Below are 26816 nucleotides of genomic sequence, written 5' to 3'. Positions count from 1 at the left end.
GCGAGCGTGTTTGCATGTATTATTTCGGTGGTCTACGTGTGGTTTTACGTTTTTATAGTGTATACTGGATTATGTGGGTAATTTACGAGTTGTCTGCGTGTCTGTACATCATATTAATGCATCATTTATGAGTAGTTTCCAGTTCTGTAAACTGTATATTGTGACCTCAAACATGGCAGGGTGAATGTTCTGTACTAGCATAACAAATGAAGTAGGTGAGATCCGTCCATACAAAATGGTTTCAAAAATAATTAAATTACAATTGTTCCTCTCTCCAGCAGCCCAGAACAGGCTGATTCCTTATCCCACCAGTTTTCCCCTCCAGACCGCCGAGGGGATGAGGAGGCTGCGGCAGACGTGCAGCTGAAAAAAACATGTGACGTCATCATGATGATGTGCTCCTATGGACTGAACTGCACAATCATGTGACCCATCGTGATGCCCTCAAGTGGTGAATATGCGAACTAGGTCAGTTCTTTAGTCTCTTGGATTGGAGGCAGTTGTCTCTTGTGTGGTGGAAGCGTATACATAGGGTTTTGGAAATGGCAGTTCCCGCAAGCCAGATGTTTCCATGCATTGAGTAATGCATCTTTAATGCAAAGCATTTATTTGCAGGATCGTATTCTTCCTCTTCATATGTTCAAGCATTAATGCTCTCTTCCATTCTTCATGCAGTGAGTTGTTGATGCACTCCTCAGCTGAATGAGTGCATGTAATACAGCTATTAAAACTCCCCCTGCTTGCTACCAACATCTCGCTAACTGAACACCGACAGCTCAACAAGCACTGATATCACAGCATGTTGTGGCGGTAACACAACACTAATGCTGTGGGTAGATAATAAATTTAAACAAATTTCAACAAATTTAAACAAGTTATATTCGAATTGAACGACATCATGAGAAATCTGAGGAAATTCTCAGGTGTCAAGTATGAAAGGGACGCTGCTGCCTTGTGTTTGTGGGACCCATGCATCGCTTGGCAGCTGATGGCTGCATCATCAAATTGCAGGGGACACATCCGGACTCCGGCGGCGGCATTTGGCGTCGAGTGGTGGGATGTGGTTTTTTGTTAGCAATCTTTTGTTTAACACGTATTCCATCGATTTCACTGACCAATAGGATGCTGTGAATTAAAAAAACTACCCCATACATGAGAAGAATATCGGTTTAATTAATTTGCATAAATGTTTTGTATAAATGTGGTGTTAGCAGTACAATAGTTAAGGGGAGTGTGTGCGTGAGTGGGTGACATGGAGCAGAACAGCAGGTTAAGTGCAGAACAATAGGTTAATTTGCATAATTCTTATGTAAAACATAGTACAAACTTTAAGGGTGTGGGTGACAAAGAAGAATGCGCAAGAAATGGCGTTCAAAAGAACGTGAAATTCGATAAGCGTACCAGAAAATGGTGAGAGGACATAACTAATTACTTAATTTGGTATCAAAGGCGGTACAATAGTTTAAAGAAATGTCAGTGACATGGAAAACCACTTAACAGAACAATAGGTTAAAGGGCTGAACATTAAGTTAAGACACTGAGAGTACAGTGCTGGACATTAGGTGTTATGCGACGTGTTTGTCCCATGTAATTGCTTCTTACAATACCTACATGTATCCAAATAGCAGAGAATGATGACCAAGAGAAATCCAATTACTCACAAACTGAATTTTTTACAAATAAACAATATAGCCTTGAATTACCTACTTGAGATCCTTCCTCTCCACCAAACAGTCACCAATTTCCATATATTCCATACGCTGCTTTAAATCTCGTAAATGGTTGAAGTAAACAATATTTCCCACATTGTTTAAATTGTGTAAACAATATTCCATACACAGCAATCTATTTCCTTCCAAATGTCCAATCAATTGAGCCTTTTTCCGAACAATTTTCTGGAGTGAGGGTGGGAGGGGATTGAGGTTTACCAGAGATGGAAAGGTTAATTCATTTATCAATATAATTAAGTAGTCCATCAAACTGATAAGTGTGAGAGGCGCTATTCTAATACCTCAAACTTGGAAGTTTGCCTGTTGCAGCGAGGGAGAGGGGCGGATTGGAGGTTTCCTGAGGAGGGAGGGTAGTGGCAGGGGGTGGGGGAACAATAGGTTAAGTGCATGTCAATCAAAAGGAAGGATCCTTTTATCAGAACAATAGGTTAACTACCTGTCAATCAGCGAAGAACAATAGGTTTAAGTCTAAGTTCCTACCTGCCCCTGACTTATGCAACCTGCACTAACGAAATGCTCCATAAATGGCCTAGCCCACCTACTGATGTTTAACATCAGGAGTCCTGGGAACTGGGGTGATGTAAAACTTTTGTTGATGTTTGTAAATAGACAAAACCTCTCCCTATGCTACTCAGTACCAGACAGCCTCCAGTTATAATGTAGCGAAAATATGAAAACTGCTTCAAATATATAAAATATCGTGTAATGAGAGTACTTACATATCTGCATCAGCGTGTATTCTGCACGTCTAATGTAGTACTGAACTCTTGTCAAAAACAGAACTCAAATGATGGAATTTGTTATTAACAAATAGGCACATATCTCTTATGCTGCCCAGCTTCATGGTGACTCTTTTCAGTGCCCCAGTTACTTGAGGTATGAAGGGGTCCTGAGGGGATGGGAGGGGAGGGAGAGATGGGATGCTGCCATTTTCATGACACTTGACAACTATAGAGTTTCATCAGAACCTTAAATAACAATAATTCCATTTATGCTTCCCCTGGGTGACCTTGAACAACTCCTGGGTGTTTCCCCAGGGTGGAGGAAGTTTGGGACCCAACGAGCATAATTGTATAACCTGAAAGCAGATGTTTTTATCTTATCTAGAGGTCAGAAAACAGTTATGACTGATCTGGGGCCTCAACCTCCAATGCTGCCCTACTCATGTGCAAAACTTAAACTAAACTCCTTCCAAACAGGCCATGGGGGCCCAACAGTTTAGACCAACCATCAAGTCATCCTCAGCCCACAGGTGTCACCGGATGCAGATATTTAGGAGCATGCAGTCCCCACACCGCTCTTGCAGCCACATGTCAGTTTATGAGACTTGAGCCACTACTTCTCAATCAAGTAGCTTCTCAGTTTGCCTCACAAGGGCTGAGTGCACCCCACTTGCCAACAGTGCTCGGCAGACTGGATGGACACCCATGCAAGTGCTAGCCCAGTCTGACAGCGCAAACTTTGATGATCTGATGGGAACGTCAAGGTCGTTGGCACTGATGTGCACATCACATAATAAACTGATTACTACTGTCACTAATCATAAAGAAACAAACACACAATCCCCCTGCTGCTCATTCGCCTGAGTATATCCTCTCATATATATATATATATATATTACTCATCGATTCTGATGTCCCATTCATTCTTCCACTGCAGAGATAATTTAACTTCTCCTACCCTGGACGTTAAAGCTACGTGTGAGGTCCTGAAACGCCCTCCATAAGAAGTTAGAGAACTACTGCTGGTGTTTCAAGCTGCACACGATCTTCAGATGTCGTCCTTGTAAGAAGCCCCAAAAGTTCAGCTTGTTCTTTGTGGCATCTTTAAACAAATAGAGTACCATCTGGCATCCAAGACACGTTACTGCGTTCGTTGTAGTGCATGGATAGTATGTACTATCTGGGAAGAGTACAATCGCTGGTCAACTGTCTTGTCCCACCCATAGAGAAAAAGCGGTCATCTGTGTTATCAAACTCCACACTGCAGCCTACTGTGTGTAATTCAGCATTCATCATTGTCTAGAGTTTGTCACACAGGGCATAATGATCAATCAATCAGATGAATCATGTGGATTCTGCATCACGTCGCAGGTATAGCATTTGTGTCAGGTACAACATTGCACAAGTCAAGTCTGTGCCTCTGTGTCAAAGGAAATTTGATTTGTGGATACCTCCTCAGAATGGGGTTGCTAGGCCATCCTGTAGTTACTATCTGATAGCCGTCTTCTGGAGTCGCAGGTCTGGTTCCTGGCAGCTATATTTGTATAGGGTGAATTGACTGTTAAAAGTGTTGGACAGCCACTATTAAATTTCTAATCACTCATGTCTCATGTCATCTCCACAGTTTTAACATTGTGCCGATGCATAGCGCAACCACTCTTTTGTGAACATGTACAAGACCCAGTCAATTCATACCAAGACAGGGGCCTGGGAGTAGTATCTGACTTTAAAAAGTCGACCTGCACTCATGAAGGAACCAAAGGATGCCCATAAGTATTGCGCTACTATCGCCAACGTCGGGAGTACTTGTGCAAAGTGTAGAATCCAGATAGGTGTTTACATGTGTGACCTGCTGGAGGATGTCTAAGGCCTGTGTGATGTTCCTGTTGACACCTGTCTGGACTGCTTGTAGCAGTCTATTAGTTGTACAGTGCTGAGTGACAAATGCTGTTGGTAACAACAATTCCTAGGCATTCCAAGGTATCAATGAGCCATAAACGTGCTACATATTCTTCCAATAGTCTGAACCCCAGTACACATCAACAACCAGCTTATCCACATTTATATGGCTGCTAGTGGCCGTTCCATATTTGGGGATCCAATATAAAGCCATATGTATGTCGTTATCAGTCCGCACCGCCAGCACTGTGTCAGGGCGCTGATGACCTCGATGTTGAGCGCCCATAAACCCCAACACACACACACACACACACCAGGCCATCACTATATGCTTTACACTTAAATGTATATCATACCAAAGTCAGCCCTGTCAATCGGTGGTAACAGCCACAGGGTAACAAATCAAGGGCTGTCATATATAATATTATAGACAGGGGACAAAATTGTCTTTCGTATCTCGATACGACAAGGGATTTCGCCGTACACCCATTGAGAAACACTACGGAGAAATCATGATGGAGTAACCACGTCTTGACAATGATAAATGGCTCTGAGCACTATGGGAATTAACATCTATGGCCATCAGTCCCCTAGAACGTAGAACTACTTAAAACTAACTAACCTAAGGACACCACACACATCCATGCCCGAGGCAGGATTCGAACCTGCGACCGTAGCAGTCACGCGGTTCTGGTATGGAGCGCCTAGAACCGCTCGGCCACCGCGGCCGGGCCACACTTCTTGTAGGTGGAGGATGTCTATGTCGCCCGTTTATAGCACAACTTTAAGTAAGATATCCTTTCCTGCGACTGAATGGCGTTGATATCGAGAGAGGCAAGCAAATATGCTTGTCTTCGTTCCTATGTCCACATATGTACCGCACATGGAAGCTTATGTCATTTGAATTTGTATTGGCACAATGTGTTCCTCTGTCGTGTCTGCCAGCGTTGGTTATGGTCCTAACTTAAAGGGGCGCCGACCCTGCCGAATTGCCTGTTGCTACTTCACAGTCAGCCCAGTCTACTTGGGAAAAGTTTGCCGTCGGCGTCGTCTTGGCCGCCCTTTGTCTCTGTGTCGTCTTTTCTGGTACCATAGATTGCTAATAGACTGATGGTAGCTCTGCGTTATCGAGCTCTTCAGGGCTATTCTACTGTCGATATGGTCGTGTTCGGGCTGTAAGTTCTCTGTTCCCTTTGTCATATAGCGCGCTTCTGACTCTTTGTTGACGGTCGCACTTCGTACGTAGCTTCTTTTAGTCGCGTTGTGGCTTAGAGCTCTTCAATTCCAGAATCGCTGCAGCATATATTCATTGGTTACTCGACCTACCTACGCTGGAGAGGTAAACAAACTGCTACAACTGCGTAATATCGTGTAGGGCCTCCGCGAGTATGCAGAAGTGCTGCAGCATGAAGTGGAATAGGGTCGACTACTGTCTGAAGTGGTGCTGGAGGGAACTGACAGCATGAATCCTGCTGGACGGTCCATACATCCGTAAGAGGACGAGGAGGTGGAGATCTCTTCTGAACAGCACGTTGCAAGCCAGATATGCTCAATAATTTTCATGTCACGGGAGTTTGGTGGCCAGTGGAAGTGTTTAAACACAGATGAGTGTCCCTGGAGCCACACTGTAGCAATTCTGGACGTGTAGAGTTTCGCGTTGTCCTGCTGCAACTGACGAAGTCCGTCGGAATGCACAATGGACGTGAATGGATGCAGGTGATCAGACAGAATGTTTACGTACGTGTCACCAGTTAGAGTAGTACATAGAAGTACCAGGGGACCCATATCACTCCAGCTGCATACGCCCCACACGGATACAGAGCCTCCACCAGCTTGAACAGTCCCCTGCTGACATGCAGGGTACAGTGATTCATGAGGTTGTCTCCATACTCGTACACGTCCATCCACTCGATACAGAATCAAACAACATGTTTCCAGTCATCAACAGTCCAAAGTCGATGTTGACGGGCCCAGGCTCGGCGTAAAGCATCGTCTGGTGAAGTCATCAAGGGTAGACCAGTTGTCCTTTGGCTCTGAAAGCCCATATCGATGCTGTTTCGTAGAATGGTTCCCACGCTGACACATGTTGATGACCCAGCACTGAAATATGGAGCAGTTTGCGGAAGGGTTGCAATTCTGTCACATTTAACGATTCACTTCAGTCGTCTTTGGTCCCATTCTTGCAGGATCTTCTTCCTGCTTCAGCGGTGTCGGAGGTTTGATGTTTTACCGGATTTCTGATATTCACGGTACACTCGTGAAATGGTAATACGGGAAAACTGCCACTTCATCGCTACCTCTGAGTTGCTGCGTCCCGTCACTCGTGCGCCGTCTATAAAACAACATTCAGACTTACTTAAATCTTGATAACCTGCCACTGTAGCAGCAGCAACGCTTCCAAATACTGCGCCAGACACTTGTTGTCTTATATAAGCGTTGCCGACTGCAGGGCCTCACTTTGCCAATGTCCAACTGATGCTTCGGCGATCATAAGGGCCGTTACTAATCGGCTCACAGAAGGGGGGCTGAGTTCACGGAACCCCTTGCGCCGACCTCCATTGACCTCTGTACACCAAAAAGTTGCGTCATCAGTGGTGTCGGGCCATTCGGCATGGATCCTCATTGACTGGAGTAGAACTGTCCTCAGTGAGGAGTCCTACTTCGAAATAGGCCCCAATGACCAGCGAAGACTTGTCCAGAGCTCATACGAGCGTTGACGTACCGTCGTCCACGTCGCCCGCCATTTGGCCCAACAACCAGTAGTACTGCTGTTTTACTTCATAGCAGGACTCCTATGGTTGTCGCCCGCGCCATCCTTACTGCACAGCGGACGTCGGCGTCATTCTATGCCTCGTTTTGTTGCCCTCAATGGTCACTCATCCTGGGCTTACATTTCAGCAAAATAATGCCTGCCCGCATACGGCGGCAGGTTCTACTGCATGCCTTCGTGCTGCTTGCCAAACCTTATCATGGCGAGTAGTGTCGTTGGATCTCTCCCCTACTGAGAACGTTTGGAGCATTATGGGCAGGACCCTCCCATATGATAATATTATGGCGATCTAACGCGCTAACTGGACGGAATTTGGCACGATATCCCTCAGGAAGACTGCTCTCTCAATCAATGCCCAACAAATAAGTGCTTGCTTGCATAAGTGCTGGATGTGGACCAACGCGTTATTGTCTAGCTCAATTAGTGAAACACTTTCTCTAGCATAAATCTCGCAATTTTTCTGAAACTGTAATAAGCTTTCTGTCTCGTCATCACTTCTATCGATTTCCTTCCCATTTGCATAATTCTTCGTCGTGCATCGTTTATTAATTTTATTGTCTTAAAGTGTATTTCTGAGAAAACAGTAACCTAGTCTAATACTTTTACTGTCTCAGTTTAACATCTTAGTACCAATGTTCACTTTTAGTTACCTTCATCTCGTAACCTATTTTCTAGGCACTATGCATTTCGTTCAAGTGACCTTCCTAAAGTTCACCGCCGTCTGTGTTAGAGTGACAATGTTATCGCAAGCCGTAAAGGTTTTCTCTCTTCTCCCCATCTTTAATTCACATTCCAAATTATCTTTGGTTTGCTTTATTCGTTCCTCCATAAGTAGGCTGAATAACATGGGCAGGGGTAGATTACAAACATGTGTCACCCTTCGTTCGGCCGATGCCTGTATTTCGTGTTCTCTCACTTTTACAAGTAAAGTCAGATATCTGTCCGAGCTGTACACAACGTTTCGCACCCTGTATTTTATATAACCTCAAGACAACATTTTGTAGTCAATACTGCCAAAATAGTATTCCATTATTTTGCTAAAAAATTGAAATTAATAGTACACAAATTCTCAATGAAATGTTTGCACTTTTTCTTCATGTTATAATTTTTACACCCTTTCTTCAATTTCCATTGACGAACCTGGCGACTGCATAGCGCTGAAAAAATGACCAAACGATTTCTAGTATTTTCTGGAAGCTGAACACAGAATATGTACATTACTAGTCTTTAACACTAGCTATTCGACCATAGAACTAATAAAAACAGTTTTAAAAAATTAAGAAACGTTATTTATTTCTTGACCTAGTAAAGACTCGAAGAAAGCCATTACTTTACGTTTTGGAATTACAAATTCGTTTACACCAATGAAATGTATCCGTATGACAACAACTTCTCCGTCAGGAGAAGCGTCTTCGTCCTCCTCCATCTCCCTCACATCGGCTAACCAATCTTCTTCTGGCATCAGTTCGTCAGTCCACCACAGATCTGTATCTGAATAATCCATCTCGTCCGGGTAAACCTCGAAGAGATGCAGCTCTTCTGCCAGGTCAGCCTCGATGTCCAGTACATATTCCTCGAAATCAATGTCCAGCAAGTCCATTTCCGATCGCCATCTAAAAAAACGAAGACAAAATTGATTTTTTTGGAAGATATTCTGTGGATAACTATCCTAAAATATGTTACCCTTAAACAATGTCATTTTTGTGGCACGTTCTGGTAAGGAGTACGTATAACAAACCAACTTATAAAAGGCATCATCAGCATCAAGCTGATTTATTTCTAAAATTCATTATCTGTTGACCTCACACTAAGCGTTTGCGGAGTACAAGTGAATGGTGCGACACACAGGAATACTACAACATATCGTATGTGTGAATTTGTCATTTACTACTTACGGTGCCACCAGTCGGTCTCTCATGCTTGTAGTTTACTACTACTAAGGTGATTAGCTGCATGTGTATCGTGACATTTCCGGCATATCTCGTGGACTGCAAGTTGCTACCCTATACGATCGTGCTCGCCACAATGATCATTGCATGACGTCTGCTAAGGGGACTGAAATCGCTCGTGTTTTAATTTTCTATCATCACCAAGACGACAGATACTGCCGCGTGTCACACTACAATGTCAGAGTCAGTTACGGACTGCTTCTACGTCAGTCACGTCACCAGTGAGACGACCAGCCCCACCCACCCTCTACCTCTGCGCTGTGTCCACCCTGAGCACTGTGGTTGGCGATCTTGTCTGTATCTCCCCTCTTTGCAAGCCCTGACGAGCTTTTGTAAACCATTGTACGTAACATATATAAGTAAAAGAACTTATCTTCTATTATTCAGAAAGACTTGGTACTTACATTTCAGTAGAGAGTATGAGCTGCAATAAAAGCCTGAAATAGAAAAGAGAAGAACATGCATTTTAATTACGATTGACGAACGGTAACTAGTTAGATTTACTAACAATAAGCAATACTAAGAGCTCAAAGGAGCGAAAGGTTATGCGAAAGATGTATTTTGGTGTGAAACTTTGTAGGAACTTCGAGACGAGAGAGCAATTGGTGCCTGTATGCATCGCCAGCCACACGACAGCTCGACTACGACGAAAACGCGAGACTGACGCAGCGTTTTCGGCCTACAGCGTTTATAGTTACGAGTGTGCGAGGATGCGAGAGCTGGGGTCGACTTACCAGCACAGAATCGCGAATGCGACGCTGTCGAGCGCAGTGATAAGCACGAGAACAAGCATGTTGTCTGACTGCTTAGCACCAAATTAGTGTTTCCGCGGTTACCCCGGCTATAGCTCCATTGTCGATACAGGACACAAGGGAGTCTCACAACTCACGAGTGTCGCGCGAAAAAACTGCTCTGCGATTCACGGTTTTTATTCACATACTTATTTGGCCGCTGCGTGTTAACAAAACATATTTAATGGTTGTTGCACTGACCGACATAGTTTACATTGCAATTTTATAATAGTTTAAAGATTGCTCTTCATGTATCCCTAAGCGCGACTTAAAGTTAAGGTGAAAATGCAGAGACTTGATAGATAAACGGTGGTTTTGATAGAAACTACGCAGATGTTCCTAGCTCCTCTTTCGGTTGTCTTTTGATATCCACCCAGAGCGTTCCAAAAATCTAGGTAGGATGACGTGCTCCGCTGTGCCTGCCTACCAGGGCATTATCATAATAGACGTGCGTAGACAAATTCCTGCAGTGACTAAAAATGTATCAAGCGTTATCCGCTTATCAAGTGGTCGACACCGGAAAGTTCGTCTGAGACACACAATACGAAAATGCCATACTTTTTAAGCTGTACAGCTCTGACGTCTTACATTTGTTTCCAGCCTGATGGAACCTATATTAGATGTTTGGCGTTTAAATACTCTAGCTTGAGAGATTATGGTTTTTAGATGCTGGACGATGTACTATTCTATAGAGTTGTTTCTTTGCCATTGCAGTGACTATCGAATTTCTTTTTATTCCAGTAAAGGGTGCTACTTCAAGGCAGAGACAACGTCAGTCGTATCAAAGTACAATAACGGCCACGTCCTGTCACACTCCACTGTACCACTTGGCCTGTTTATTTCATGCTGTGTGATAGCGGTGTGTCCTTTGAACAAATATAACTGTGGACGTCTATATTGTAGAGAAATATCGCTTATACTTTGAGGTCCATTCCTTATCTTCTAGTAAATCTACAGTACTTCTAGAACCAGTCACTATAAAGACGACGTCGGCGGCAGTTTAGACGCATAATGAGGCCTTCTTCCTCGCTTACACTTCCCCAATACAAATGCTAGTTTCCGCCAGGAGTTTGTACATTTTCCTAGCTTGCGTACCTCCGCAATATAAGTCGCACGACATGAAAGAATTATGAGCGTCGTTGTCCACGAGGAGGAGACGAGGTGAGTCGTATTAACAGCTGAGGTTGTTTGTGTAAACTGTCCTCCACGCTGATAGAAAATAATGGTTCAAATGGCTCTAAGGACTATGTGACTTAACATCTGAGGTCATCAGTCCCCTAGGCTTAGAACTAAGTAAACCTAACTAACCTAAGGACATCACACACATCCATGCCCAAGGCAGGATTCGAACCTGCGACCGTAGTAGCGGCGTGATTCCGGACAGAAGCGCCTAGAACCTCTCGGCCACGACGGCCGGCGCTGATAGAAAAAATCTGATTCTACGAAAATAGCTTCACAATCCTACCTAAACCTAGGTTACAGTTTCATTAGCTGCGAGCATGATCATGTTCAAATGTTCAAATGTCTGTGAATTCTTAAGGGACCAAACTACTGAGGTCATTGGTCCCTACACTTACACACTGCTTAAACTAACTTATACTAAGAACTACACACACATCCACGCCTGAGGGAGGACTCGAACTTCCTACAGGATCATGATCATGTATCTCATGGGTAAAGATCGATATTATGGCAAGATCTTACAGCACGGTGTGTGAATTCTCTGTCTCGCTTAGTAAATAGTTCAAGGCACTTCCATATAGGTAATATGTATCGATAAATGGACGACGATTTGTAAGGTGTCAGGCAAAGCCAAGACCTTCCATGAAAACCCTGACATGATAAGCAAATCCTATACTATGTCACATAGGTCCGAATAAATCTTGACATTAAATTAACCAAAGTAATACGAGTAACGAGTGAGCAAATGGAATACACAGACTAACACAACAATGCCTAAATGCATGTCATACCTTCCCACCGTGAGACAGACGCAGTTCCGAGGGAAGAAACGAGAACAGAAGCCGAGAGCAGAACCATGATAAGCTACAAGGCCCTACGATAAGGGACGGACACCCACGTCTCCAGCTAACCGCTAGGACCACCCCCCCAGCCCATGTTAAAAGCTAGAGGCCTACAGAAGAAGAGTATAGATCTTACGATAACACAAAAAGGGCCACACCAGCCGCAAGTTTTAGCGTGAGACTTTTTCGCGTCTCTGTTACGTTGTAAACTTTAAAAACATTGCCCCACCACGAAAAGTATAACATTTCTCATTGGATAGACAGAATTTTTGTAGGCGGAGCTTAAGGTTAACATTCAGACCCTGACTGGTCAGATGAAAACACAGCCAGATAGTTTTTCTTTTAACCAACTTCGGTAAATTGTAGTAAGGAGAAGTTAGAAAGGAGTTGCTTCCGACACGTCGAGCTGGATGGAGCTGCGTCGCCCGACGCCCTCTGACACTGCCTAACAAACGACAAGGTAATGAACGCACGCGATGCCGCATAACAGCGCATAAAGCTTCACTCAGAACTACAGAAGTCTCATCTGTTACACCCCCGTTTTGCGTAATACTAGTTTCGTTCGTCAATTAAAGCTCATGGTATTCACATTTGCTACGTAAGTCAAAATCTGAAACGCGATGATTTTTCTGTTACATATTTATTGAGAAGCCACATCAGCCACTGTAATTTACGACAAGTTAGATAAGTAATTAAAGATAATTGAGGGTCACTGTAGACCATTTTGATAGTTTTCTCTTTTGTGAAACTTAACTTAAACCTAGATTATAGATGTCATATGGCATAGGTCATCCTTCGATCCATTGTAGAACTTGGAAACCCATTCAGGGAATATTCGTTCACATTTTTGTTGAACGCAGTTGGTTTTTATCATCCTGTATTAAAACATTTCCTTTTATCGATAGTGCAATTTATAAACAATGTTTTGTGAGTAGAATAAAATTCCCAATGGTAAACATAACTGCTTTTTCGACGTTATTTTACCAGCTAACTAAAAATAGGAAAGCCTTGAACCCCTTCCACTAAATTTAGTTAGTATTAAGATTCTTTTACAGGGAGTGCAGTTGAGCTGACGCTGAAATCATTAAGTATTTGGTTACATCATCGCTAATCTCACTGAACTCTTCTGAACTCTACATGTCATGTGTGGTCTGGCGTCTCCTTACCAGCAACAGGTTCCCTAAAAAACACGCTCAGAGCGTCGTTGCGCCAAAGTGGTAGGGAGACACGACTTAGAACAACAGACACCACGCAGAATGTTAGAGAACGGGGACCCTGCCAGGATGGTAAAATACCAGGATTGAAGGTCGACCACATGCCTAACCAGGTCAGAAAAATATCCTGTTGAAAAGTTTTCGTAAATAATTTTTTTTCCTAAAGTTATACATAGTCGAAAAAAGTAGCTTCAGCGATAGACAGTAAAAGTATTAAATAGAAAGTGAGACATTCTGGCAGAGACAATAGCATAATTAAGTCATGAATTTTAATATTGTTAGAATTAAGTTTTCTCTCCAATGCAAGCGCACGGGTGGCGGATACATCGTTGACAAGTTGGTTCTGACCCAACAAGTAAGTGAATGAATTGTCAGCCTTGGGTATAATAAGTGTCAAGTCGTGTGAAGCAAAAGTTTATGAAACGCGTGAGATCGTATCAGCGCATGTTGACGCGAAGTAGGGCGCGTGAATTGCTTTTACAAAAGAAAATAAGGGATTCGGAAAGATTAGCAATGGCAGATCAAGACCTTGACCGAATTGAGGTAGAGACACAACATGAAGACGGACAGAGAATAGAGGACAGTACAACAGACGATGCAGTATCACGAGAAACAGGACAGATAACGCATCATAACGAGGATAATGTACGCCAACGCACAGAAAACATAAGTCAGCATACAACAGAGGAGCAGGAAAGTAGAGAGACAGTCGATGAGGATTCTAACTTGCGTCTTGAATAGGTAGAACCCGTAGTACAAGTAATCAGAGCTCCCTCACCACAGAGTACAAGGAATGCGAGCAGAAACGTATCACAGCACAGTTCAATGCAATCGGTTGCGAACCAACACTTGGGCGAAAACACAGAGCGTAGGACGTCGGAAGAAAACGCGATAGGACCCACCAATCTGGCAGAATTATCACAATTAATGACGGAAACCATGACAAGACAAAATAAAGAAATTGTGAAACAAATTAAAATTCTAAATGCAGAAACCACGAGACAAATGCGTGAGATTAAAGAACAAAACAAAAAAATTCAGTTACACCTAAGTCATATTGAAGACGAGGCAAAAGAATCTCGAGAAGTGATAGGAAACTTAATAACAGGTCACAATCAATTGAGAACAGACACTGACAAGGTACAAGTGGACGTACAAACATTGCGTAATGACATTCAGGACGAGATCAAAACATTACGTAACAACACCCAGGGAGAAGTCAAGAAACTAGAGAAACAGATAAACGAAATTACTAGACAAGCAGCAGGTACAGCACGTGAAATTGTTGAAAACAGTGTGTTACACAAATGTATCACAAAAGCAGCGCTGAAAAGATATGATAACCACATAGTCAAAATAGAAGCGCAAACGAAGCGACAATTTCAGAAATTGCGAACAGAGTTGTTGCAAACCATTGAAGAGTCTAGTGAACAGGATCGAACAAGCACTGAGTCTGCAACCACATCCGTATCTGTAACAGCACCGGAAAAACAAGCAATTAACGAAGATATTACGCATTTGCGATTCCAATCACAGGCGGAAAGTAACATACGTGAAATCAGACAGCCTGCACCGCGGGTACGCGAAAGTTACAGTGGACAATATCCAATGGATCTACCACAACCGGAAAGAACGACGGGAGAAATGATCAGAAACAAAAGTGGCGAAGAATCGCGAATTTCATATGGAACTATGACGAAGTACGACAACGATCATTTCCTCACAGCCAGAAAATTTCAACACTTTCGAGAAGGAAACTCATTACATTTACGAACTTTTATTCATCAATTCCGAGTAGGATTACCAGAACACTGGACGCTAGCACACAGATTAGACTTTATGTGTGCACACATGTCAGGAACAGTCGCAGAAACCATGCAGAATGTTGCAACGACATGCCGATCGTACGAAGATTTCAGAGAGAAGTTTCTCTCACGATATTGGTCCAGCGAAGCACAGAACAGAGTGAAGTACGAATTATTGCAGAACCCATATTTTGAAAGTTCAGGAGAGAAGAGTCCCGTGCAATTTTTCGAAGTAATGGCAAACAAAAATCAATGCTTAGATGTACCACACAGTGACAGAGAGTTGACTAAATTATGCGCGATGAAGTTACCATTGAAATACCAGCAATCATTAGTAGGTCGCGGAGGCGATGACGTCGAAGCATTTAACGGTATTCTAAGGGAACTAGAGTTCGTATTTTCGGAAGACGATGCAAGAAAAAGACGAAGCGCACGTGAAAACGAAAGGAAAAAGCAGTGGAATCCACAAGACACAGTACGAAGAAACAATAATTATGAACCACGTGATAGCGTCGCACCAAGAAACGACAATAGATTTCAACAAACAACTGGTTATGGATTTAGAAGAGAATATGGCATTAACTATAATTCAGCCAGGCACGGCAGCAACTATTACAGAGGGAATAACGACAATCGGAACGGGTACTGGAGAACCAATAGACTGACAAATTATCAACAAAGAAACCACTATCAACAAGCTGAACAAGAAAAGAGAATACAGACAGAAGAAAAATGGCTCTGAGCACTATGGGACTTAACATCTGTGGTCATCAGTCCACTAGAACTTAGAACTACTTAAACCTAACTAACCTAAGGACATCACACACATCCATGCCCGAGGCAGGATTCGAACCTGCGACCGTAGCAGTCGCGCGGTTCGGGAGTGAGCGCCTAGAATCGCTAGACCACCGCGGCCGGCACAGATAGAAGGGGTGGAGGTAAGACCACCAAACCCCGATAAACGTTCGAATTGACAGCTAAGCGCCCATGCCAAAGAGAATGGCGCACCGACCCAGGACAATTGCAGCACCTTGAACACAGAAGTAAAAATCTTATCACGAGAAGAGAAGAAGGAAGAAACAAATCCGCAGGGACCAGATGAAAACGAAGACAGGAAAATAACAATATCGTGTTGGGACGAAATTAATTGGGAGAATACTGACGAGGAAGATGAATTACCAGAGGCATGCACAACAAATGTAGGAGGAAAGGACGAAGTAATGAGTATTGCAGAGCTATTTGTGATGGAAACCAGGGAAAGCGAATTCAATGAGGATAATGTGCAGTCGACAGAAGTTGAAAATAAATTACTAGTGGGCACACAACCCAACGTATATAATGAAGAAAGTTATGAAGCGATAATTAGAGCATTTAGATGCGATTATGTGGAAGTAGCGACGAAAAAGGAGAAGATAGACGAGGATGAGGAGAAAGTAGAGGATGTTGAAGAAAGTGTAAATGAAAGAAGAAATAGAGAAGAGGAAATAAAAGAGAGAGAAGTAGCAGTCGAAGCTTATCCTACAGAAAGTTCGAATTCACAAGGGAAATTCCTGAAAAGACTCATGTATGATTCAGTGGAGGATTCGTTGATGCAAGAAGAACAAGAACAGAACCAACCCTTTCAAATTCAACCAATTGTGAAGGCCATGGTAATGCATATCCCAGTCAATATTGTAATTGACAGCGGAAGTGAACTGACTGCGACCTCAGAAAATTTATTCATGCAGTGTAATGCCAATCAGGAATTGCCAGTTCTGAAAACACGTAAGATTAAAGTAAGAGGTCCGATTAGAAACAATGCTGCAGAAGTTACGAGACAAACAAGGTTAACTCTTTCGTGTCGAGGTCAAAAGATCGAAGCCAACTTCGTGATTATACCTAAACTAACTCTAGATTTGCTTAGAGGTGCAGATTTTTTAAATGAGAGACGAGCGATAATAGATATGGTGAAAGGTAGCGTAACATTCGGGAACGTCACACTTCTCTTTGAGCAAACGCTAACATTAGAAGAAATACCAGTTATAAACAAACAATTAAGAATGATGTGAGATAAAGAGGATGAAGAATAATTTTATTACATGGTAAATAATCAGCACAATATTTCAAGATTATGTTGCAGATAAGATCGTCAGGAGAAAGAAGAATGAAGAGAGAGGAGGGTGGGAAAAAGAAAGTAGTTTCAATAAAAACAAAAACAAAAATAACACCAATAGTACCATAGATTAAGGTGAAGGGATCAAACGTAGATAGTCTAAAAGCATGAAATACTAAAATGCTATACACCATCACACTACACAAAAATAAAAAACGAATTTGAGGATACTTGTAGCAGTTAAGACTCAAAATATCTTAGAATTGTAACATGGAAAGTGCGCCAAAATTTGTAAAGCTTTTTAAAAAGGCGCAGAGCAATGTAGGTACTAGACATATGTTAGATGAATATAAGCAAAACTTTTTGTAAGAACCATTGTAAAAACTCCAGCAAGGACCAGACGCAACGACCCACAAGTTGCAATGTGAGAAGTATCAAGAAAGAAAAGGACGTAATTAGCAAGACACAATTCCTACAAGGCAGAAGCATCGAGAGAAGGGAAAGGACAGCGACCGGTGGAGGGTCAGACAAGCAAACACTGGACTTTCACCGCTCGTAAACCCCGGGATGCCCCCACTCAGCGGAGCGAGCAAAAAACGGCCTGACGAGAAGACTGCTTGGGCAAGCCACCACTGGCAAAAAAAAAAAAATGTGTAAAAGTCACCCTACAGCTATTAAAGAGCACGCTGATGCACGAAACTGAAGAAAACTTCCACAAAGTAAAAATGACTCGCCCAAACAATTTATCAAACTGTTACTAAGAGGAGAACTTCAAAGCGACTAGTTATCAATAAAAATTTCCATATCCTGTCCAGAGAAGAACCATGAACCAAGTAAGCAGCAGAGGAAAAGCAGGAAGAACAGAAGTTGAAGATTCGCAAGATTGAGACCAAGAAAGAAGATGGGTGAAGAATAGACGACATACCTTCCCAAATCCCTATCGTATTGTAAACTAGTCGCCTGCAAAGTATTACAACGAAAAACGACCGCATTTAGCGACACATAACGATGACTTTCATTCATGCAATGCCAGTAAACCACCAGATTCTGAACTCACAGCTCCATTCCATTATGGGAAAACTTAGGATGTGTTGCACAGCTTTCATGATCAAGTGGAAATATTTGAAGATGCAGTATGGACGTGTGTTTGCGCTAGGCATTATTCCCTCCCATGTCAATAGTTCCGCTGACTGCTACTTCGGATTTCACGTCTTTATTTAGTTGAGAGAAGATCGATTGTCGTGTGTGCATCTAGCATGTGGAAGACACGTTTGCTGGTTCTCTAGATATGAGAAACACATTATTTGACTTTGTAAATTATAGGGGTGATTTGGAGCCTGTTACGTCACCGACATCAGTATTCATGAGTGGATATATCAGTTTCCTCTGTTTTCTTTTTCGAGTTTCCATGTAAATGTCCTCACAGATGTGATAAGTTTCTCAGTCGAATGTGAAACACTATACAGATTTTGCTCATATACCTAAGTGAAACTGGACTTTGTCTATTTTCGTGGAAAGAGAACACTTATTATCATGGCGAATTATTTTTCCCTCCTTTGGCTAATAGCTGCATTATTATAGGAGTTGAGTTGATGTTAAATAATCCCTTGCAGAACGGCTGATGAGTTCTCTACGATGCTATGTCTCACGACCAGTCCCTGCTGTAGTGTCCTACGTGACGTTAAACAAAAGTGGTTTTCTTCTCAGATCGAGAGGCGTTGGGGACCTGACTAGAGTGTAAGAGTGGCGCCTCCTAGCCATTAGGGGTGCTGCGCCGCTATCCTTTAGGCGACTATGATGCATTTTGGGAAAGCCGAACTTTTTATCTCCTAGTTAACTATACTTGCTTTTGTGTTGGCCAAGCGCAGTCATATCAATGTGGGCAGCGGCCAGCATGGCTGTTGGCTGAGTAGCTCCATCCCATAGTTTGTGATTGTACATGAAGGAGAATGCACGTTCAACTGCAGTCTTTTAGGACAACGATTTTCCCCAGTACATGTGATGCATTATGACCCTTCAGTACGAGTGCTGGTATTTTTCGCGGGAATTTTGAAGTGTAATTATAACTGTGATGCATTTTTTCATCAGCTATGATAGTGTGTACTGGCTTCGGTTATCCAGGAAAGAGGGTGATTTTTAGTAGGTGTGTGTCGTGAATTCCGATGTCAAACAGCGAAACATGCTACATGCTTGCTTGTAATACACTTTTTTTAAACTCCTCTCTCTTCAACAGCAGCATCTAGTCAGTTGAACTTATTTCCCTCCAAAAAGAATAAAGATTGTATCTTAAACCTGAGCCTTTTTCCCCCTAGCTTGTAGGTCTAGAGTACAATTTGAGTGTTTCTGTCGCTGGTTTCGACTGGTATTGCGAGATTTTATTCCCAGCAGGATAACACCAGTTGCATGGTATGGTCAGTTTTTGCACTATATAGCGATTTTATGCCGTCCTAGTGCAGCGCTATGCATAAAGTTGTGTAATTAGGGCGAAACTTTGTCATTAATTACGTATTTAGGATGGTTATTTGCGACAGTTTCCCGAGCAAAATAAATAAAGTATACTAACCTAACCTTCCTCTCCCCCATCTGTACAGTTCCCATGTGTTAGGGGGGTGCACATAGGCTTTCCATCCAGCAGAATCAGTGTTCGCTGATAAGTTGTGTTTCTTGCGTGCACTGAGTGTTTGTGCTCTGTATTATTTTCGCCTGTTTAAGCATTGTGAGCGTGTTTGCATTTATTATTTCGGTGATCTAGGAGTAGTTTGCACTTCTGTATGGTGTGTACTGGATTATTTGGGAAATTTACCAGTAGTCTGCGTCTCGGTGCATCAGCGTAATGCATTATTTATGAGCAGTTTCCAGGACTGTAAACTGTATATTGTGACCCCAAGCATGTCAGCGTGAGTGTTTTGTATCAGTGTAGTAAATAAACTAGGTGAACTCCGCCGCTAAATAAATTGTTCCAAAATGCAATAAATTACCATTGTTTCTTTCTTCAGCAGACCAGAACAAGCTGATTCCATTTTCAGCCATTTTTCCTCCTTCAGCCCGTTGGCAGGGTAAGTGTTTTGTATCAGTATAATAAATAATCTAAGTGAAATGTGTGCTAAAAATATTGATCAAAATATAAATACACTCCTTCCTCTTCCAGTAGCCCAGAACAGTCTGATTCCTTTTCCCACCAGTTTTCCCCTCCAGACCGCCAGGGGGATAAGGAGGCTGGGGCAGTTGTGCTTCTCAGAAAAACACGTGACGTCATGATGATGATGTGCTCCTATGGACTGAACGCACTATCATGTGACCCATCGCTGCGCCCTCCAGCTGTGTACTTGTGAACTAGGTAAGTTCTTTGGTATGGTGAATCGGAGGCTGTTGTGTTTTGTATGGTGAGAGCTTATACGCAGGTTTTAGATATGACAGACAATTCCTGCAGACTCAGATGTTTCCATGCATTGTGTATTGCAACTTTAATGCAAAGCATTTATTTCCAGGATGGTATTCTTATATTCTTCCTCTTCATATGTTCAAGCACTAATGCTCGCTTCCATTCCTCATGCAGTGAGCTGTCGATACACTCCTCGGCTGAATGGGTGCATGTAATACAGCTATTAAAACCGCCATGCCTGGCACCAACATCTCGCTAATTGAACACCGACAGCACTGATATCAGAGTTTCTTGTGGCGGTAACACGACACTAACGCTGTAGGTACATAATAAATTTAAACAAATTTCAACCAATCTAACAAAATTTCAGCAAATTTATACAAATGTAAAGATATTTAAACAAATTGTATTCGAATTGAATGACATCATGAGTAGTTTGGGAAAATACTGAGGTGTCAAGTATGAAAGGGATGCCACTGCCTCGTGCTTGTGGGACCCAAATGACACCTGTGCATTGCTTAGCAGCTGACAGCCGCACCGTCACTTTGTGGGGGCCACTGGTGCACCCAGACTCTGGCAATGGCATAGCACGTCGATTGGCGGGATGTGTTTTTTTACTAGCGATCTTTTGTTTTAACTATATTCCATCGATTTAACTGATCAATAGGACACTACAAATTAAAAGAAACTACCCCATACATGTGAAAAATATCGATTTACTTAATTTGCATGAATTTTTTGTATCAATGTGGTGTTAGCGGTACAAGAGTTAAGGGGAGGATGTGCATGGTCGGGTGACATGGAGCAGAACAGCAGGTTTAGTTCAGAAGAATAGGATAATTTGCATAATTTTTATGCAAAACATAGTAAAATAGTTTAAGCGGGTTCAAAAGCATGTGAAATTCGAAAAGTGTACCAGAAAATGGTGGGAGGACATATCAAAGGCGGTACAATAGTTTAAGGAAATGAGGGTGACATGGAAAGCCACTGATCAGAACTGTAGATTAAGTGCCAACAAAGAGCCAATCATTAGGTTAAAACACCCAGAGTACAGTGTGGGAACATTAGGTTATGCAATGTGTTTTCCCCATGTAATTACTTCTTACAACACCTAATTGTTTCCATGATGAGCAAGAGAAATCCAACCTCCACAATCTGAACTCTTTTATATAAACAATATAGCCTTGAATTTTGTGTTATGCCATCCTTCCTCCCCACCAAAGAGCCACCAATTTCCATATATTCCGTACACTGTCCTGAATCCTCTAAATTGTTTAAATAAACAATAATCCATGGACTCTCTTAATTGTTTAAACGATATTCCGTATACAGCAATCAATTCTCCTCCAAATGACAGATTAACAAAAATTTTTTCCACGTCTTTCTGAGGAGGAGGATGGGAGGGAAGGGTGGTTTGTCATAGAGGGAGAGGTTAATTAATTGATCAATTTGTTTTAGTCAATCAAACTGATAAGAGTGAGAGGGGATATTCCAATAATTCAGACCTGAAAGTGTATATGTAGCAGCGAGGAGGAGGGGAGGGTTGGAGGATTCCTCAGGGGGGAGGGTAGTGGAAGGAGGTGGGGAAACAATAGGTTAAGTGCCTGTCAATCAAAACGAAGGATCTTTTTAGCAGGACAATAGGTTAAGTACCTGTAAATCAAAGGAGAACAATAGGTTTGCCCCTGAGTGCATACCTGCCCCTGATGTAGGCTACCTTCACTAACAAACTGCGCCACAAGCGGTCTAGCCCACCTACTAATGTCTAACTTCAGCAGCTCTCCCTATTCTACTCAGTACCAGACAGCCTCCGGTTACAATATACGAAAATTAAGATAAACGGATAAAAATATATAAAGTATGGTGTAATGAGAGTACTTACATATCTTCTTCGATGTGGGTCCTGCAGGTGTAATGTAGTACTGTACTCTTGTCAACAACAGAAGTCAAATGATGGAATGCATTATTAACAGATAGACACATACTCTCTTATGCTGCCCAGCTCCATAGTAACCCTTTCCAGTGCCCCAGTTATTTAAGGTATGGAAGGAGTGCTCATTGGTCTTGAAGGGATGGGAGGGGAGGGAGAGATGGGTTGCCGCCATTTTCATGACACGTAGCAACTATAGAGTCACATCATGACCTTGAATATACCTCACACTTCATGCTACTGCCAGTGGTTCCCCACGAGAGAGGGAGTAGGGGAACCAAGGAGCACAAGTGTATAAACTGACATCAGATGTTTATATCTAGAGACCAGAAAACAGTTATGACTTATCTGGGGCCTCAACCTGCAAAGGTGCCCTACTCATGTGCAAAACTAAAACTAAACTCCTCCTGAACAGACCATGGTAGCCCAACTGTACAGACCGACCGTCACGTCACTCTCAGCCCACATGCATCACCGGATACAAGTATGTAGGAGCATGTGGACAACACACCATTCTCCCAGCTGTATGTCAGTTTACTAGACTGGAGCCACTACTTCTCAATCAAGTAGCTCCTCAGTTTGCCTCACAAGGGCTGAGTGCACCCCAATTGCCAACAATGCTCAGCAAACGGTGGCCATTCATCCAAGCGCTTGCCCAGCCTGACTGCGATAACTTTGGCAATCTGACGGGAACGGGCAAGGGCGTTGGCACTCATGTGCACATAACATAATAAACACTATTGTCACTTATCATAAAGAAACAAACACACAGCACTATGAATAACATGATTTCCATTCCCCCTGCTGCTCATTTGCATGAGCATGTCCTCTCATATATATTACTCATCAATTCTCATGTCCCATTCATTCGTCCATCGCAAGATAATTTAACTTCTCCTACCCTGGACGTTAAAGCTACGCGAGAGGTCCTGAAACAAATTGCACAAGAAGTCAGAGAACTACTGTTGGTGATTCAAGCTGCACACAATCATCAGATGTTGTCCCTGTAAGAAGCCCCAAAAGTTCGACATGTTCTCTGTGCCGTCTCTGAACAAATAGAGCACCATCTGGCATCGAAGCCACGTTACTGCGTTCGTTTTAGTGCATGGACGGTATGTCCTGTCTGGGAAGAACACTGTCGCTGGTCAATGTCTTGTCTCATACAAAGAAGAAAAGCGATCATCTGTGTCATCAAGCTAAAGCATAGCGTCACCACTCTTTCGTGTACATGTGCAAGACCCGGTCAATTCATACCAAGACAGGGGCCTGGGAGTAGTATCTGACTTTAAAAAGTAGACCTGCATTCATGAAGGAACCAAAGGATGCTAATATGAATTGCGCTACTATAGCCAACGTCGGCAGTACTTGTACAAAGTGTAGAATCTGTAACTCCAGATAGGTGTTTACATGTGTGACCTGCTGGAGGATGTCTAAGGCCTGTGTGATGTTCCTGTTGGCACCTGTCTGGACTGCTTGTACCTGTCTATTAGTTGTACAGTGATGAGCGACAAATGCTGTTGGTAACAACAATTCCTAGGCATTCCAAGGTATCAATGAGCCATAAACGTGCTACATATTCTTCCAATAGCCTGACCCCAATACACATCAACAACCAGCTTTTCCCCATTTATATGGCCGCTAGTGGCCGTTCCATATTTGGGGATCCAATCTAAAGCCATATGCATGTCGTTATCAGTCCGCACCGCCAGCACCATGCCATCAGTATATGCTCTACACTTAAATGTATATCATCCCAAAGTCAGTCCTGTCAATCGATGGCAACAGCCACAGAGTAACAGATCAAGGGCTGGCACACATAATATTATAGACAGGGGACACAATTGTCTTTCGTATCTCGATACGACAGGGGATTTCGTCGGACACCCATTGAGAAACACTACGGAGAAATGATGATGGAGTAACCACGCCTTGACAATGATAAATGGTCATGGAAACCGCATGTTCATCAAGCCTTAGACTCACTCCATTGAAAGCTTGATGAAATCATACTGACTAAAGTGCTCCATGGCGGCGGAACGTCTTTGCTAGGGCGATCATATCGTGATAGTCACCCAGCGCCTTCTAGATGTTGATATCTCCGCCGCGCGCCATATGATCGAGTGAGATAACCTGGCACAATTTTCATTGGAAGCGTTCTGCTAATAGAATATGATATTTTAAAGTCGCAGTTCAGCAGCATCAGCTGTCGTTAGTCCGGAATCTGGGTGCCACTTGAAGATTTTGTGTATCGCAATAATCAGCCCCTCCACAAAGCTGACGGTAAGGGCACGTGGATGCTGTCGTATATCTGGTGATCCTATAAAATTTCAAAGGGTAGCCATGTGTTCCCAGTGATTTATTCACTGCTATCCCGTCAATGGTCTTCATCCTAAGTAACCTACTCCACACACACCGTTTATTAGGTGGGTATTCATAATGATGTGGCTGACCAGTGTACACTCCATCGAGACGACTATCGGAATAAGTCCTTACATGGGTGTATCCCGGATGTAGGCCATGAGCATGCTCCCACATGTCAAAAAAATGCATATTATGTGTCAACATTCGTAGTTCTGGGCACGATGTGCATGGAGAAAAGTGATCTTTCGGTGCAAGTACAAAATTAAAATCGCCGTCTAAGAAATAATAGTCGTGCTGTCCTTGCAACAGCGAGGCAATTTCCTCTGTGAAGTACATATAATGAGCCGTACATGAAGTACCGTCGCTGATAAAATACCCCCCCCCCCCGCAAATGGTATAAGGCTTTGTACCTGCACATGATGGGAATTTCGTCGATGTACACTTCTTGTAGGAGGAGGATGTCTATGTCCTCCGTTTATAGCACAACTTTATGTAAAGATAACCTTTTCTGCGATTGAATGGCGCTGATATCGAGAGAGGCAAGCCAATATGCTTGTCTATATATGTACCGCACATGGAAGCTTATGTCATTTGAATTTGTATTGGCACATTGTGTTCCTCTGTCATGTCTGCCAGCTTTGGTTATAATTCTAACTTAAAGGGGCGCCAACCCTGCCGAATTCTCTGTAGCTGCCGTCAGCGGATCACCTTCACAGTCGTCTTGGGAGCCCCATGTCTCTGTGTCGTCTTTTCTGGGACCATTGATTGGTAATAGACTGATGGTAGCTCTGAGTTATCGAGCTCTTCAGGGCTATTCTACTGTCGATATGGTCGTGTTCGGACTGTAAGGTCTCTGTTCCCTCTGTCATATAGCGCGCTTCTGACTCTTTGTTGACGGTCGCCCCTCGTACGTAGCTTCTTTTAGTCACTTTGTGGCTTAGAGCTCTTCAATTCCCGAAGACCTACACTGAAGAGCTAAACAAACTGCTACAACTGCGTAATATCGTGTAGGGCCTTTGCGAGTATGCAGAAGTGCTGCAGCATGAAGTGGAATAGGGTCGACTACTGTCTGAAGTGGTGCTGGAGGGAACTGACACCATGAATCCTGCTGAACGGTCCATACATCCGTAAGAGGACGAGGAGGTGGAGATCTCTTCTGAACAGCACGTTGCAAGCCAGATATGCTCAATAATGTTCATGTCTCCGGAGTTTGGTGGCCAGTGGAAGTGTTTAAACTCAGATGAGTGTCCCTGGAGCCACACCGTAGCATTCTGGACGCGTAGAGTGTCGCTTTGTCCTGTTGGAATTGATGAAGTCCGTCGGAATGCACAATGGACGTGAATGGATGCAGGTGATCAGACAGAATGTTTACGTTCGTGTCACCAGTTAGAGTAGTACCTAGAAGTACCAGGGGACCCATATCACTCCCAGCTGCACACGCCCCACACGGATACAGAGCCTCCGCCAGCTTGAACAGTCCCCTGCTGACATGCAGGGTACAGTGATTCATGAGGTTGTCTCCATATTCGTACACGTCCATCCGCTCGATACAGAATCAGGCAACATGTTTCCAGTCATCAACAGTCCAAAGTCGATGTTGACGGGCCCAGGCTCGGCGTAAAGCATCGTGTCGTGAAGTCATCAAGGGTAGACCAGTTGTCCTTTGGTTCTGAAAGCCCATATCGATTCTGTTTCGTAGAATGGTTCGCACGCTGACACATGTTGATGATCCAGCACTGAAATATGGAGCAGTTTGCGGAAAGGTTGCAATTCTGTCACTTTTAACGATTCACTTCAGCCGTCTTTGGTCCCATTCTTGCAGGATCTTCTTCCTGCTTCAGCCATGTCGGAGACTTGATGTTTTACCGGATTTCTGATATTCACGGTACACTCGTGAAATGGTAATACGGGAAAACTGCCACTTCATCGCTACCTCTGAGTTGCTGCGTCCCGTCACTCGTGCGCCGTCTATCAAACAACATTCAGACTTACTTAAATCTTGATAACATGCCACTGTAGCAGCAGTAACGCTTCCAAATACTGCGCCAGACACTTGTTGTCTTATATAAGCGTTGCCGACTGCAGGGCCACACTTTGCCGATGTCCAACTGATGCTTCGGTAACCATAAGGGCCGTTACTAATCGGC

The sequence above is a fragment of the Schistocerca serialis genome, chromosome 6 (genome assembly GCF_023864345.2).
Source record: "Schistocerca serialis cubense isolate TAMUIC-IGC-003099 chromosome 6, iqSchSeri2.2, whole genome shotgun sequence".
Classification (NCBI taxonomy): Eukaryota; Metazoa; Arthropoda; class Insecta; order Orthoptera; family Acrididae; genus Schistocerca; species Schistocerca serialis.
Note: the sequence above shows the minus strand (reverse complement) of the source record.